The sequence below is a fragment of the Schistocerca gregaria genome, chromosome 2 (genome assembly GCF_023897955.1).
Source record: "Schistocerca gregaria isolate iqSchGreg1 chromosome 2, iqSchGreg1.2, whole genome shotgun sequence".
NCBI classification, from domain to species: domain Eukaryota; kingdom Metazoa; phylum Arthropoda; class Insecta; order Orthoptera; family Acrididae; genus Schistocerca; species Schistocerca gregaria.
Genome location: NC_064921.1, coordinates 962,566,226 through 962,581,709, shown reverse-complemented (window position 1 = coordinate 962,581,709; position 15,484 = coordinate 962,566,226). Strand labels below are relative to the sequence as shown.

Sequence of the window (15,484 nt, the reverse complement as noted above, 5' to 3'; positions counted from 1 at the left end):
AATGTCGTTGGTGATTGTGTAAAGGAAGTAACTACAGATTCCATGATACCTACAACAAAAGAAGCAGTGGAAGCAAATGATGGTTGCACTGATATCAGTATTGCCTTTGATGTTCCTGGCAGAGACGAGTATACAAATCTAAGAATGGAATTGCAACGGCAGCAAGTGTTGACACAAGAAAAGTCCTGGATATTGAGATTTTGACAAAATATTGTCAAGGGTGGCACATGTGCTGGTGTGGATCGAGAGAGAGTAGAAGCCCATAAGCCAAACTGTGCAAAAAATTATGAGGGAACAAGTGGAGGGATGGAAGTGACTGCTGCAGTAAATATTTTTCAGCGATCTGAGGAAGAAAGGGGAATTAGGTACATTCAGTTCTTTGGAGATGGAGACAGCAACTGTTTCAAAGCAGTAGTGGACAGCTAACCTTACAGTGTGCCCATAGCTAAACTAGAGTGTGTAGGCCATGTGAAAAAGAGAATGGGTGCACGTCTCAGACAATTGAAAATAAAACTTGGCAACGCAAAGTCCTGGCAGACTGACTGACAAGGTGCTTGATCAGTTTCAAGATTATTATGGCAAAGCTATCACGGACAACACCAATGAGTTGCACAAGATGGTGAGAGCGGTGTGGGCTATCTACGATTATAAAATTTCAACTGATAACAACCCTGAACATTGCTTGTGTCCTGCTCCTCCTGAGACATGCTGCAAATATAGAAAATTTGAAGGTGAAGGATCTCTGGCAGATTTTAAGCATAAAACAGTGTGCCTCAAGCAGTAATGGACGCTCTGAAGCCTATATTTAGAGATCTGGCCCATCCATATCTGTTGAAAAGTTATTTGCATGGGAAAACACAAAACGGCAACGAATCTTTCAATAATCTTCTCTGGACTCGCATACCAAAAAGTGTAATTTTTGGTATGAAGACCCTACAGTTAGGAATGTATGACACTGTAATCACGTTTAATAATGAATGTAGTGGCAGACTGAAAGTACTGAAAGTGGCAGACTGGGAGTGATTTTGGGGAAGCATGCAGTGGAAGGTCTTCACAAAGTGGACATCGGAAGAGTGAAAATAAGCTGAGGTTTCGGCAAAATATGTGAGCAAAGAGGCAAGGAAAAGAAGAAGGCAGCTGGTACTTGATAGAACTGGTGGTGAAAATGACCTAGAATATGGAGCAGGGTGTTTTTAATAACATCATATAACAACAAAATTAAGAAATTTCATATTAAAACGTTAAGCGTCCTTTTCTCAGCTTATACATTTTTCACTACAAATGCCCCGTTTTCTCAGAAACTATTCATCCTATTGCACTGAAACTTTTACAGGGTCCTGCACAACTATCCAGTACGCCATGGATCTACAAACAAGAATATACGTTCAGCTCAGCTATTTTTATGTTTATTTATGTTAACATATTTTTTGCAAAAATACAGGCATTGAGTAAAAATTTTGTGAAACCTTTTGTTTTGATGCAAAGCCTTCCAACGTAGATCAGCAGAATAAAGAGTCAGTAGTTAATATATGGCAGAAATTTAAAATCCGTATCTACAACAGTCTCTGAGATAATGGATCATTGACGTTGGTGAATTAACATGGGCGAAATAGGGGCCCCGGTTCCTCCTGATGCAGGACGTTACTGTTATAAGATAGATTTGCGTGATGCCTACTTGCAAAAGTCCATTGGATGAAGAATCACAGAAAGTGTTTGTTGTAAATATACACTTATGATTGTTCAAGTATTTGCGTTTGGCCTTCGACAGAGCTTCCGCACTCGCCATTTCTCAATGTTACTTGGTACAGCTGGCGGAGAAAGTGCAGTTCAAACTACCTTGACGGTATTGGCGTCTCAGGTCGTACGCCAAACGAACGCATTGCCAATTTGCGCACTCCTTTTCGAGTCTTGTCAGAAGCAGGACTCAAACGTCGTCTAGGAAAGTGTGACTTTTTAGAAACTAGACTACCGTACTTAGGTCATGTGAAAAAAAGTCACGGTGTGCACGCCTCCAATCTCATTTGCTTGCAACCCGCGCTGTGCCTGTTTCTCACAATGTGTCTGAACTGTAGTCAGTACTAGGCAAGATGACATACTACATTTGATTCATACCGAATGCCACTCAGATCGCCGCTTCATTGCATCGCTTGGGTCGCAAAAATGTACCTTTTCTGTGGACTAAAGACTGTCAAAACGCTTTTCAGGAACTCAAAATGCTTTACTTAGTGACAGATGTTTAGTGCATTTGGACCCTGCCAAGCCAGTAGTTTTGCAAGTCGACGCTTCTACCTACGGAATCGGCACAGTGCTTTCCCAAAGAATTGGTGCACAAAACAGATGCATTGCTTTTTACCTCAAAGTTGCTCACTCAAACTCAGTGCAATTATTCTCTCGCTATTGTGCATGGTGTGACCAAATTCCATAACTATTTGTGTGGTCGCACGTTCTTTTTAGTGACAGATCACAAGCCTCTGCAGACCTTGTCTCATCCATCTAAGCCAGTTCCTACAAGCACTGCTCAAAAATTGCAACGTTGGGTTCAAATGGTTCAAATGGCTCTCAGCACTATGGGACTTAACATCTATGGTCATCAGTCCCCTAGAACTTACAAACTACTTAAACCTAACTAACCTAAGGACATCACACAACACCCAGCCATCACGAGGCAGAGAAAATCCCTGACCCCGCCGGGAATCGAACCCGGGAACCCGGGCGTGGGAAGCGAGAACGCTACCGCACGACCACGAGATGCGGGCGCAACTTTGGGCTTTGTTGCTTTCGCAGTATCAGTATGAAATTGTGTACAGACCTACGACATAGCATGGCAATGCAGACGCCCTATCTCGCCTTCCGATTGTCCCAGACTCTGATTTTGATGCATCTGCCGCACCTTGTTGCCAAATCGATGCGCAGGACTCTGAATTGCTAGAATATTTTCCGTTGCACTACAGAAAAATTGCACGGGCCACGGAAGCAGACTCAGATCTCAAGATTTTGTTGGCCTCACTATTTAACAGTATTCAGAACTCAGTTGCGTGCCGATATTTTGCAAGTCGGCATAGCCTTTCAGTTCATCAGGGCGTGGATCTTAGTGCAAAACGACAGTGGACAACCGCACGTGCTTACTCCCAAACTGTTGCAAGAGATGTGTTGCGATTGGTCCACCAAGGACTTTGGGGAATTGTTCGTACTAAGCAGTTAGCGCGCCGACACTCTACTTGGAGTGCAAGGGCACCCACATTGAAAAATGATGCCACAGTGTCAGGTATGCGAGGAAAACCATTACGCTCCGCGACAGACATTCCCAGCTTGGCCTAAGACTCAGTCGCCATGTTAACGAGTGCACCCTGACTTTGCAAGGCCATTTTGGAACACTCGTTGGCTCATAGCGGTAGACTCTTTCATCAAGTTCCCATTTGCGGTGCGTATGATCACATCACGCAGCACCATTCAAGCGCTGCCCTCCATATTTTACATGGGAGGTTTGCCAGAAGTACAGCGGAGCACAGTTCACGTCATTTTGAACATTTTTGTGAACGAAATGGCATTCGTCACCTAACAAATGCTCCGTTTCACCTGCAGTCCAACGGAGAAGCAGAACGCTCCATAAGCATTTTTAAACAACAGATGGCCAAGCTTCGCACCACCCACACGCACGAACAAGTGCTGTAACTCTTTTTGGTCTCCTCTTGCTCCCACTCACGAGACGGGAATTGCGAAACTTCTGCATGGCCGCCGCCTTCGGACGTTGCTACACTTGCTACATTCACGGCAGCATCCGGCGCGGCCAATAATCCTCAAGTATCGCTTTGCGCCGCGCAGTCTTCTTCTTTCCAGGGTTTATGGTAACCGTGGGCACTGGGAAAGAGGCGTGGTCCAGGAACTCATTAGCTCTTTTATTTACTTGATTGGAGGTCCCGATGGTTTGCAGCGCCGCCATCAGAACCAAATTCGTGCCTGTCATTTGTCCCGTGATTCTGCTGCTTTTCTTCCCCCAGATTCATGGCCTCACGGGACCGCGCGGCCTTCGCAGCCGCCTGCTAGTACCACCAGGGCACCCCACGAGGAGCAGATGGACGATGCGCCCCCACCGTCCACATTCGCCGATGCGATGGACGTGGACTCGCCGTCCCGTGTTGTCATCGCCCCAGGACACGCCCTCAGGCCTGGACGTGTGCCCTGGCAGCAGTTTTCAGGAGGATGTTCCTGTTGCCTCGCAAGCCAGATAGTGGGGTACGGTCGGGAGTACGCCGTCCTCCACAGTCACGGCTTGCGGCTCATCTCTAAGTCCAGCGTCTTCCCTCCCTCCCTATCGTCGTTCAAATCTTCCCTACACGACAACAGTGAGGCATTTCGAGATGTACGAAGGTGCTAGCGTAAGCTGTCGTCAGCACACCGGTCAGCAAAGACGTAGCGCGAAGATCGATACCAGGCGCTTGATCAAGAGCGCCTGTCACGAGAGAGACCAGAGACAGACTCGCAAGTGACACGCCACCAACGCCCTCTCGAAAGCAAGTATTCAGATCGCCCTCGCTAACCGGAGGACCTCAGTCACTACTCGAGTCAGTAGCTCAGACACGAACTCGCACTCCAGTTCATCCAGTAGAGTGGGCTTAGGCTACGACAGTACACAGCGAACTAGGGTAGTGTGTATTGTTGGATTTGTACTCCACCAGCAGTGAGGCTAACGCGGATTATTATTGGAGAACTTGTACCACAACACATGGACCCTGTTAAAGTAGCAGCTACCTGTTCATGTAAATAAAGAACTGTGTTAATCCACGTGAGCATTTGTGTTGTAGAAAGAGACTACTGGCCACCTGTAGCCACCTCCTCTCCCTTGCTTCCGTGGTACAAGACTCTACACTCTGTGTGGAGTCGAATTGGTATCCCCTCTGGTCCAGTGTCCGTTCCTCTGTTGAGCTACTTCAGTTCCTTCAGTTTTTCTTTCCTGTGACAATTTACAGGAGGAAATACAATGCAGTCTTCCTCTGCGCCACAATTTTGGAAAAAGAAGTTAAGTGTTTCGGCTTTTCCTGTGTCATTCTTGTATTCCTTGCCATTATGTCTGGACCGATGGCTTTGATACGTTTATTGATTTAACATCAGGCCGAAACTTTTCAGGATTTTCTATCAAATCGGTAGATAGAATTTTGCTTTCGAACTATATGTAATTGATGATGTACGCTAATTGTAGTACAAAAAGTACAGAATAAAAAAAAGTAGGTACATCGTATTTTAATTAGCCAAAGGCACACGCACTGCATAATTTCCCGACACAAGAATGCGGTAAACTACAACGTCCGTACCCATCGACAACATTCGCCCGCTTCTCCACCTCCCGCCCTTTCCACAAGAAAATATCACACACAGGCTTCTACATGACGTATTTATATTTTTGTTGTGGTATTCAGTCGGAAGACTGGTTTGATGCAGGTATACATTCTGCTCTAGCCTGTGCGAGCCTCTTCATCTCCGAATAACCACTGAAACCCACTTCTTTCTAAATCTGATTATTGTATTTCTCTCTTGCCCTCTCTGTACGATACTTATCCCCTACCAACCCACCCATCCAGCCACCTACTCACCAGTCCACCCACCCATCCACCAGCACACACAAACGCACGCGCGCGCGCGCGCGAGCACACACACACACACACACACACACACACACACACACACACATACACACACACACACACACACACACACACACACAGGCCCATACACAGACATTTCCCTCCAATAGTAACTGGTGGTCCCTTGAGGTAGAATTTGTCCTATAAAGCTGTCTCTTCTTTTAGTGCAGTTGTGCCACAAATTTATTTTCTCCCCATTTTATTCAGTTATTCAGTACATATCTTCAGCATACTTCTCTAGCAACACATTTCAAAAGCCCCTACTCTCTTCTTGTCTAAACTGTTTACCGCACATTCTTCACTTTCATACAAGGATACATTCCAAACAAATACCTTCAGGAAAGACTTCCTTACACTGAAATCTATTTCGATGTTAACAAATCTCTTTTTTTCAAAAACGCTTTTCTTCGCATTGGCAGTCTACATTTTATATCCTCTCTACTTCGACCATCATCAGTTATTTTGCTGTCCGAATTTCAGAACTAATGTAATACTTTAAGTATTTCGTTTGCTAATCTAATTCCCTCTGCATCACCTGATTTAATTCGACAACGTTCCATTGTTTTGCTTTTGCTGATGTTCGTCTTATATCCTCCTTTCAAGACTCTGTCCATTCCGTTCAAGTGTTCTTCCAAATTCTTTGCTGTCTCTGACAGAACTATAGTGTCATCGGCAAACCTCAAAGTCTTTATTTCTTCTCCCTGAACATTAATTCCTAGTCCAAATTTTTCTTTGTTTTCCTTTATTGTTTTCTCAATGTACAGACTGAATAACACCGGTGACATGCTACAATTCGGTCTCACTCCCTTTTCAACCACTGGCCCCTTTTCATTCCCCTCGACTCCTATAACTGCCGTATGGTTTCTCTACAAGTTGTAAATAGCCGTTTGCTCTCTGTATTTCACCAATTGTGCCTTCAGAATTCGAAAGAGAGTATCCCAGTCAACACTGTCAAACATTTTCTCTAAGTCTACAAATTCTATAAACAAAGATTTGCCTTTCTTTAACCTATATTCTAAGAGAAGTCATAGTTTCAGTATTTGCCCCAAGTGTTTCTACATTTCTCTGAAATCCAAACTGATCTTTCCTGAGATTGGCCTCTCCCAGTTTTTACATTCTTCTTTAAATAATCCGTGTTAGAATTTTGCAAGAGTGACTTGAAAGTGATAGTGCGATAATTTTCACACCTATCAGCACCTGCTTTCTTTAGAATTAGAATTATTACATTCGTCTTGAAATCTGACGGTATTTCACCTGTCTCATACATCTTGCACTTCAAATGGAATAGTTTTGTCATGGGTGATAGATAGTTCTGACGGAATGTCATATAGTCCAAGGGTCTCGTTTCGACTTAGGTCTTACAGTGCTCTGTTAGATTCTTCTTTGCAGTATCGTATCTCCCATCTCGTCTTCATCTATGTCCTCCTCTATTTCTATAACATTGTCGTCAAGTTCATCTCCCATCTACAGGGTATCTATATACCCCTTCCAACTTCAGCTTTGCCTTCTTTGCTTAGTCGTGGTTTTCCATCTAAGATGTTGATATTCATACAGCTGCTTTTCTTTTCTGCAAAGGCCTCTTTAATTTTCCTGTCGGGGGTATCTATCTTTCCCATAGTGAAATATACCTCTAAATTCCTACATCTGTCCTGTAGCCACTCCTGCTTATGTATTTTTTTACTTTCTGCCAGTCTCATTTATAAACGTTTGTATTCCGTTTCACCCCACTATGAATCATGGACCTTGCCGTTGGTGGGGAGACTTGCGTGCCTCAACGATACCGATAGCCGTACCGTAGGTGCAACGACAACGGAGGGGTATCTGTTGAGAGGCCAGACAAACGTGTGGTTTCTGAAGAGGGGCAGCAGCCTTTTCAGTAGTTGCAGGGGCAACAGTCTGGATGATTGACTGATCTGGCCTTGTAACACTAACCAAAATGGCCTTGCTGTTCTGGTACTGCGAACGGCTGAAAGCAAGGGGAAAATACAGCCGTAATTTTTCCCGTGCGCATACGGCTTTACTGTATTGTTGAATGGTGATGGCGTCCTCTTGGGTAAAATATTCCGGAGGTAAAATAGTCCCCCATTCGGATCTCCGGGCGGGGACTACTCAAGAGGACGTCGTTATCAGGAGAAAGAAAACTGGCGTTCTACGGATCGGAGCGTGGAAAGTCAGATCCCTTAATCGGGCAGGTAGGTTAGAAGATTTAAAAAGGAAAATGGATAGGTTAAAGTTAGATATAGAGGGAATTAGTGAAGTTCGGTGGCAGGGCGAACAAGACTTTTGGTCAGGTGAATACAGAGTTATAAACACAAAATCAAATAGGGGTAATGCAGGAGTAGGTTTAATAATGAATAAAAAAAACAGGAGTACGGGTAAGCTACTACAAACAGCACAGTGAACGCATTATTGTGGCCAAGATAGACACGAAGCCCATGCCTACTACAGTAGTACAAGTTTATATGCCAAATTGATGAAATGTATGATGAGATAAAACGAAATTATTCAGGTAGTGAAGGGAGACGAAAATTTAATAGTCATGCGTGACTGGAATTAGAGAGTAGGAAAAGGGAGAGAAGGAAACATAGTAGGTGAATATGGATTGAGACTAAGAAATGAAAGAGGAAGCCGCCTGGTAGAATCTTGCGCAGAGCATAAATTAATCATAGCTAACAGTTGGTTCAAGAATCATAAAAGAAGGTTGTATACATGGAAGAACCTTGGAGATTCTAAAAGGTATCAGATAGATTATATACTGGTAAGACAGAGATTTAGGAACCAGGTTTTAAATTTTAAGACATTTCCAGGGGCAGATGTTGACTCTGACTACAATCTATTGGTTATGAACTGTGGATTGAAACTAAAGAAATAGCAAAAAGGTGGGAATTTAAGGAGATGGGACCTGGATAGACTGACTAAACCAGAGGTTGTACAGAGTTTCAAGGAGAGCATAAGGGAATGATTTATAGGAATGGGGGAAAGAAATACAGTAGAAGAAGAATGGTTAGCTTTGAGGGATGAAATAGTGAAGGCAGCAGAGGATCAAATAAGTACAAAGACGAGGGCTAGTAGAAACCCTTCGGTAACAGAAGAAATATAAATTTAATTGATGAAAGGAGAAAATATAAAAATGCAGTAAATGAAGCAGGCAAAAAGAAATACAAACGTCACACAAATGAGATCGACAGGAAGTGCAAAATGGGTAAGCAGTGATGGCTGGAAGACAACTGTAAGAATGTAGAGGCTTATCTCACCAGGGGTAAGATAGATGCTGCCTACAGGAAATTAAAGAGACCTTTGGAGGAAAGAGAACCACTTGCATGAATAACAAGAGCTTTGATGGAAACCCAGTTCTAAGCAAAGAAGGAAAATCAGAAAGGTGGAAGGAGAGAGTCTATACAAGGGCGATGTTCTTGAGGACAATATTATGGAAGTGGAAGAGGATGTAGATGAAGATGAAATGGGAGATATGATACTGCGTGAAGAGTTTGACAGAGCAGTGAAAGACCTGAGTCGAAACAAGGCCCTGGGAGTAGACAACATTCCATTCGAACTACTGACGGCCTTGGGAGAGGCAGTCCTGAAAAAACTCTACCATATGGAGAGCAAGATGTATGAGACAGACGATGTATGCGTTGACTACAAGAAGAATATAATAATTCCAATACCAAAGAAAGCAGGTGTTGACAGATGTGAAAATTACAAAATTATCAGTTTAATAAGTCACAGCTTCAAAATGCTAACGCGAATTCTTTACAGATGAATGGAAAAACTGATAGAAGCCGACCCCGGGGAAGATCAGTTTGGATTCTGTAGAGATGTTGGAACACGTGAGGCAATACTGACCCTACGACTTATCTTAGAAGAAAGATTAAGGAAAGGCAAACCTACGTTTCTAGCATTTGTAGACTTAGAGAAAGCTTTTGACAGTGTTGATTGGATGGTCTCTTTCAAATTCTGAAGGTGGCAGGGGTAAAATACAGGGAGCGGAAGGCTATTTACAATTTGTACAAAAACCAGATGGCAGTTATAAGAGTCGAGGGACATGAAAGGGAAGCAGTGGTTGGGAAGGGAGTGAGACAGTGCTGTAGCCTATCCCCGACGTTATTCAATCTTTATACTGACCAAGCAATAAAGGAAACAAAAGAAAAGTTCGGAGTAGGTATTAAAATCCATGGAGAAGAAATAAAAAGTTTGAGGTTCGCCAATGACATTGTAATTCTGTCAGAGACATCAAAGAACTTGGAAGAGCAGCTGAACGGAATTTACAGTGTCTTGAAAGGAGGGTATAAGATCAACATCAACAAAAGCAAAAAGAGGATAAAGGAATGTATTCGAATCAAGTCGGGTGATGCTGAGGGAATTAGATTAGGAAATGAGACACTTAAAGTAGTAAAGGAGTTTTGCTATTTGGGGAGCAAAATAACTGATGATGGTCGAAGTAGAGAGGATATAAAATGTAGACTGGCAATGGCAAGGAAAGCGTTTCTGAAGAAGAGAAATTTGTTAACAGCAAGTATAGATTTAAATGTCAGGAAGTCGTTTCTGAAAGTATTTGTATGGAGTGTAGCCATGTATGGAAGTGAAAGGTGGACGATAAATAGTTTAGACAAGAAGAGAATAGAAGCTTTCGAAATGTGGTGTTACAGAAGAATGCTGAAGATTAGATGAGTAGATCACATAACTAATGAGGGGGTATTGAATAGAATTGGGGAGAAGAGGAGTTTGTGGCACAACTTGACTAGAAGAAGGTATCGGTTGATAGGACATGTTGTGAGACATCGAGGGATCACCAATTTAGTATAGGAGGGCGACGTGGAGGGTAAAAATCGTAGAGGGAGACCAAGAGATGAATACACTAAGCAGATTCAGAAGGATGTAGGCTGCAGTAGGTACTGGGAGATGAAGAAGCTTGCACAGGATATAGTAGCATGGAGAGCTGCATCAAACCAGTCTCAGGACTGAAGACCACAACAACAACATTCCGTTTCACCTGCTTCATTTGCTGTATTTTTGTATTTTCTCCTCTCAGAATTTAAATTAACGATCTCCTCTGACGTCCAGGGATTTTTATTAGACCTTGCCTTTTTTATTGCTGTCTTCGCTATTCCATCTCTCAAAATTACCCATTCGCTCTTGTACTGTGTTTACTATGTTTTCCCTTCCCCTGTTCTAGTCAGTGATGACTGACTCAAGAACCTCTGGCTCTTTCAACTTATCGAGATCTCATCGTCTCATCAAAACTTTCTGCAATCTCTTCATCACCTACGGAGCTAGTTAACATATAAACTAGTACTACTGTGGTGGATGTGGCCACACCGTCTGTCTTGCTACGATTTTGCACCAATACTATGCTGTTTATAGTAGATCCTATTTTCTCATTCATTTCTTAATCTACTCCTACATTACCCCTATTTCTCTTTGTATTTATAACCCTGTATTCACTCATTAAATGAGAAGTCTTGCTCCTCTTGCCACCGAACCCCACTAATTTCCACAGTATTTAACTCTTGTCCTTCCCCTTTCCAAGTTTTCTAACCTCTGGTTTTCTTTCAGTCATCAGATTCGATGCGGCCCGCCACGATTTGCCATCCTGCGCCAAACTCTTTATTTCAGAGTAGCACTTGTAACCTATGTCCTGGATTATTTCTGGATACATTCTAATCTATGTCTTCCTCTACAGTTTTTACCCTCTACAGCTCCCTCTAGTACCATATAAGTCATTCGCTGGTGTCTTAACAGATGTCCTATCATCCTGTCCCTTGTCATTGTCAGTGTCTTCCACGTATTACCTTCCTCTCCGATTGTGCGCAGAGTCTCTTCATTACTTACCTTGTCTGTTCACCTAATTTTCAACATTCGTTTGTAGCACCACATCTCAAATTCTTCGATTCTCTTCTATTCCGGTTTTCCCACGGTCCATGTTTCAGTATAATACAATGGTGTTGTCTAAAGGTACATTCTCAGAAATTTCTTCCTTAAATTGGATTCTATGTTTGATACTAGTAGACTTCTCTTGGGTAGGAATGCCCTTTTGCCTGTGCAAGTTTGCTTATGATGTTCTCCTTGCTCCGTCCGTCATCGGTTATTTTGCTGCCTATGTAGTAGAATTATTAACTTCACCTACCTCGTAACCATCAATCGTGATGTTAAGTTTCCGCTTTTCTCGTTTCTACTACTTTCGTTTTTCTTCGATTTACTCTGAATTCATATTCTGTACTCATTCAACTATTCATTCCATTCAGCAGACCCTGTAACTCATCTTCACTTTCATTTTGGATAGCAATGTCATCAGCGGATCGTATATTCTTTCACTTTGAAATTTAATTCCACTCCTGAACCGTTCTTTTATTCCCATCATTGCTTCTTCGATGTACAGATTGGACAGTAGGGAGGGAATGAAATGATAATTAAGTCAAAACCCTAAGCTGTCGACAGTTGAAAATGTGCACCCCGACCGGGATTCGAACCCAGGATCTCTTGCTTACATGGCAGACGCTCTATCCATCTGAGCCACCGGGGGCACAGAGAATAGTGCGACTGCAGGCATTAATTCCCTGCGCGTTCCCCGTGAGACCCACGTTCCCCATTTAATGCCCACACGCTTCATTCTTAGTGCCCCTGCCCATTACACTCATAACTCGCGGCAGACAATCTTAGCGAGTCCCGTAAGCGTTCGGGCAATGCGTGTGGTTAAAATGGTTCAAATAGCTCTGAGCATTAAGGGACCAAACTTCTGAGGTCATAAGTCCCGTAGAACGTAGAACTACACTCCTGGAAATGGAAAAAAGAACACATTGAAATCCGGTGTGTCAGACCCACCATACTTGCTCAGGACACTGCGAGAGGGCTGTACAAGCAATGATCACACGCACGGCACAGCGGACACACCAGGAACCACGGTGTTGGCCGTCGAATGGCGCTAGCTGCGCAGCATTTGTGCACCGCCGCCGTCAGTGTCAGCCAGTTTGCCGTGACATACGGAGCTCCATCGCAGTCTTTAACACTGGTAGCATGCCGCGACAGCGTGGACGTGAACTGTATGTGCAGTTGACGGACTTTGAGGAGGGCGTATAGTGGGCATGCGGGAGGCCGGGTGGACGTACCGCCGAATTGCTCAACACGTGGGTCGTGAGGTCTCCACAGTACATCGATTTTGTCGCCAGTGGTCGACGGAAGGTGCACGTGCCCGTCGACCTGGGACCGGACCGCAGCGACGCACGGATGCACGCCAAGACTGTAGGATCCTACGCAGTGCCGTAGGGGACCGCACCGCCACTTCCCAGCAAATTAGGGACACTGTTGCTCCTGGGGTATCGGCGAGGACCATTCGCAACCGTCTCCATGAAGCTGGGCTACGGTCCCGCACACCGTTAGGCCGTCTTCCGCTCACGCCCCAACATCGTGCAGCCCGCCTCCAGTGGTGTCGCGACAGGCGTGAATGGAGAGACGAATGGAGACGTGTCGTCTTCAGCGATGAGAGTCGCCTCTGCCTTGGTGCCAATGATGGTCGTATGCGTGTTTGGCGCCGTGCAGGTGAGCGGCACAATCAGGACTGCATACGACCGAGGCACACAGGGCCAACACCCGGCATCATGGTGTGGGGAGCGATCTCCTACACTGGCCGTACACCTCTGGTGATCGTCGAGGGGACACTGAATAGCGCACGGTACATCCAAACCGTCATCGAACCCATCGTTCTACCATTCCTAGACCGGCAAGGGAACTTGCTGTTCCAACAGGACAATGCACGTCCGCATGTATCCGGTGCCACCAAACTTGCTCTAGAAGGTGTAAGTCAACTACCCTGGCCAGGAAGATCTCCGGATCTGTCCCCCATTGAGCATGTTTGGGACTGGATGAAGCGTCGTCTCACGCGGTCTGCACGTCCAGCACGAACGATGGTCCAACTGAGGCGCCAGGTGGAAATGGCATGGCAAGCCGTTCCACAGGACTACATCCAGCATCTCTACGATCGTCTCCATGGGAGAATAGCAGCCTGCATTGCTGCGAAAGGTGGATATACACTGTACTAGTGCCGACATTGTGCATGCTCTGTTGCCTGTGTCTATGTGCCTGTGGTTCTGTCAGTGTGATCATGTGATGTATCTGACCCCAGGAATGTGTCAATAAAGTTTCCCCTTCCTGGGACAATGAATTCACGGTGTTCTTATTTCAATTTCCAGGAGTGTACTTAAACCTAACTAACTTACGGACATCACACACATCCATGCCCGAGGCAGGATTCGAACCTGCGACTGTAGCCATCGCGGTCGCGCGGTTCGCAATGTGTATGCATCCAGCACAGAAGAAGAACGTCAATGGCTGGTTAGCCTTAACTATATGAAGACGGTATCTGTCCGAAAGAACAGATATCATCTTCATGTAGGGTAGGAAAGACTACATCCCTGTCTTACACCTTTGTTTTCATTCTTTTTTTTTTTATCCGAGCACTTCGTTTTTGGTCGCCCACTCTTGTTTTCCATCTTGTCTTTTGTGCATATTGTATTTTATCCTTCTCTCCGTATGGCTTATACCCCTATTTTTCTGAGCTTTCGAACGTGTTGCACCATTATACACTGTCGAACGCCGGCCGCTGTGGCCGAGCGGTTCTAGGCGGTTCAGTCCGGAACCACGATGCTGCTACGGTCGCAGGTTCGAATCCCGCCTCGGGCATGGATGTTTGTGATGTACTTCGGTTGGTTAGGTTTCAGTAGTTCTAAGTCTAGGGGACTGATGACTTCAGATGTTAAGTCCCATAGTGCTTAGAGCCATTTGAACGATTTGAACACTTTTTCCATAACGTTTCTTGAGTTTTCTTTAGTATGTCTTCCATTATGAACCGCGACGTCAGAATTTACTCTTTCGTGCCTTTACCTTTCCTAAAGACGAACTGATCGTCATCTATCAAGTCCTAAGTTTTCTTTTCCATTCTTCTGTTTATTGTTCTTGTAAGCAATTTGGGTGCATGAGCTGTTAAGACGATTGTGCGTTTGTTGTCGCACTTGTCAGCTATTTTTGGAACAGGGTGGATGACACACTACTCGCCATTAAAATTGCTACACCACGAAGATGACGTGCTACAGACGTGAAATTTAAACGACAGGAAGAAGATGCTGTGATATGCAAATGATTAGCTTTTCATAGCATTCACACAAGGCTGTCGCCGGTGGCGACACCTACAACGTGCTGACATGAGGAAAGTTTCCAACCGATTTCTCATAGACAAACAGCAGTTCACTGGCGTTGCCTGGTGAAACGTTGTTGAGATGCCTCGTGTAAGGAGGAGAAATGCGTATCATCACGTTTGCGACTTTGATAAAGGTCGGATAGTAGCGTATGCGATTGCCGTTTAAGATATCGCGACATTGCTGCTCGCGTTGGTCAAGATCCAATGACTGACAGAATATGGAATCGGTGGGTTCAGGAGGGTAATACGGAACGCAGTGCTGGATCCCAACGGCCTCGTATCACCAGCTGTCGAGCTGACACGCATCTTATCCGCATGGCTGTAACGGATCGTGGAGCCACGTCTCGATCCCTGAGTCATCAGATGGGGACGTTTGCAAGACAACAACCATCTGCACGAACAGTTCGACGACGTTTGCAGCAGCATGGAAAATCATCTCGGAGACCATGGGTGCGGTTACCCTTGACGCTGCATCACAGACAGTAGCGCCTGCGATGGTGTACTCATCGACGAACCTGGGTGCACGAATGGCAAAACGTCATTGTTTCGAATGAACCCAGGTTCTGTTTACAGCATCATGACGGTCGCATCCGTGTTTGGCGACATCGTGGTGAAGGCACATTGTAAGCGTGTATTCGTCAACGCCATACTGGTG

General features: G+C 44.7%; 1 protein-coding gene across 1 annotated transcript in view; it reads right to left on the bottom strand.

Annotated features, from left to right (window-relative positions):
* LOC126335447 (G-protein coupled receptor Mth-like) overlaps positions 1-15,484 on the bottom strand; it is a 682,281-nt gene that overhangs the window by 480,795 nt on the left and 186,002 nt on the right. The gene's annotated exons all lie outside the window — the stretch shown is intronic.